This window comes from Penaeus japonicus, unplaced genomic scaffold (genome assembly GCF_977035675.1).
Source record: "Penaeus japonicus unplaced genomic scaffold, GWHDUDI00000001_assembly GWHDUDI00000042, whole genome shotgun sequence".
NCBI lineage: Eukaryota > Metazoa > Arthropoda > Malacostraca > Decapoda > Penaeidae > Penaeus > Penaeus japonicus.
The window spans coordinates 6,902,980-6,905,479 of NW_028234444.1; positions in this window are offsets into that span (position 1 = coordinate 6,902,980).

A 2,500-nucleotide genomic window follows, 5' to 3' on the forward strand; every position below is an offset into this window, starting at 1 on the left:
AAGGGTTTTCTCTAATTATTCCTTTTGATTATCATCATTATTATCATAAGCATTACTATTATTGTTTTCACTTATCTTATCAATATTTTTTTAATATCCTCCTTATCATTATCCATCTTTTCTTTTCTCATCTTAACATTTCTTATCATTATCACTATCATTATTGTTATCATTATCATTACTATCATTCTTATGATCTTTATCATCCCTATCATTATTATCATCCTTTTCCTTTTTCTTTATTTCAATCCAAATCTTCTTCATCATGTTCACCATCATGAGAAATGGCAATTATATCGACCTTCATCATAATTCATCACCGTCAGTCACAGTAGTGAGACATTAGCGCGAGCTCTGACCACATGAGAGAGCAATGTCTCTCTCTCTCCCTCTCTCTCTCTCTCTCTCTCTCTCTCTCTCTCTCTCTCTCTCTATATATATTATATATTATATATATATATATATATATATATATATATATAAATATAGGTAGATAGATAGATAGGTTATAGATAGATAGATAGATAGATAGTAGATAGTAGACTAATATATATATTTCTACATATATATATGTATATTATATATATATATATATATATATTATATATAAGTAAATATATATATTATATATATATAATATCTATATATCTCTAGCATATAGTGTGTGTGTGTTGTGTGTGTGTGTGTGGTGTTGTGTGGTGTGTGTGTGTGTGTGTGTGTGTGGTGTGTGTGCTGTGTGTGTGTGTTGTATGTGTGAGAGTGTGTGTGTGTGTGTGTGGGTTTGAATGTGAGTTTATGTGTGTGTGTGTGTGCGTGTGTGTGTGTTGTGGTATGTGATGTGATGTGGTGTATCAGTGTGTGTGTGTGTGTGTGGAGCGGCGAGAGACGGGACGGAGAGAGGGATGGGGAATGAGGAGGGAGAGCGAGCGAGATAGAACAAAATTAATTGAGTATATCTTTATATATCTTAATATTATATATATAATATATATATATAATATATATATATTTGCTCTCTCTCTCTCTCTCTTTTCTCTTTCTCTTCTCTCTCTCCTATTCTATTCACTCTCTCCTATTCTCTTCTCTCTCTTTCTCCCCTTCTCCTCTCTCTCTCTCTCTCTCTCTCTCTCTCTCTCTGTGTCCCTCCGTCTCCCTCTCATTTCTTTCTTCCTTTTCTTTCCCTCTCGTAATTTCCCAAAGTTTACCGGATTCTCCAAAGTGTAATGAGCCGAACCCTAGACAGGGAGACTTTTCTGGGTCGGGGATGAGATGTGTCTCTCCCTCCGGATGCTGCTTGGCTTTGCAAAGTAGCCGCTCGGATGAGGAGGATATTGCCTCGGCATCTTTGGCGTTGGGGTTAATATATAACTATATATATTTCTACATATATTTATATTTATATATCTATTTATATATATATATTATATACACATATTATAAGTATATATACTATATATATATATAATATATATATAAAATATATATATATTAATATCCAACAAATATATATTAAATCTATATATTTATATATATATATTATATATTTATATAATATATATATATGTGTATTATATAAAATATATATAATATTCTAATATTATATATATATCTTTATATTATATATTATATCATATTATATATTGTTACTAATCTGTGTTTGTTCATCGTGTTTATTTATATGTATGTCATATGTGTGTATATATAATATGTATATTTTAATATATTATATTATTATTTATATATATATATTTAATATTTATATAAATAATATATCAATATATATTTATTTTTGTGATTGTGTGTGTGTGTGTGTTTGTGTGTGTGTTTTGTGAGAGAGCGAGAGAGGATTGGTGTAGTGTTGTGTGGATAACGGTCGTGCTGTCAATCACACGGTGGGGTTCGCGTCGTCAAGGAGCGGTAAAATTTGAATATCTATATTAACAGGTTACTGCATTCTACCATCTTTCTCATGTGTGTGTGTGTGTGTGTGTGTGTGTGTCGAGTAGGAGAGAGATAGAGAGAAAAAAACAAAACAAAAAAATTACAACAGCAACAATAAGAGAAGGGGAGAGACATCATAAACAAAGCTTTTCGTTGACTTTGCATTGTGTGTATATGCATGTGTGTATATGTATATATATATATATATATATATATATATATATATATATATTGATTATATATATATTATTTATCTGTAATGTAAATACCCTATACATACATATATATATATATTCTAAATATATCTATTTAATATATATCTGCATCGTATATGATAATACTACATATCTAAATATATATTATATATATATTATAACTATATATATTATATATATATATATATATATTCATATAATTCATGGAAATTTTATAGTTATAACAATTTGCAAGGATTTAGTTGTTCTTTCTTGCTGTCTTTGATGCTGTTTTTGTTATGATGTCAGTAGCTTACAAACTACATTAGTATCATTACAAACGACAGAAACGTATTTTTTCTCTA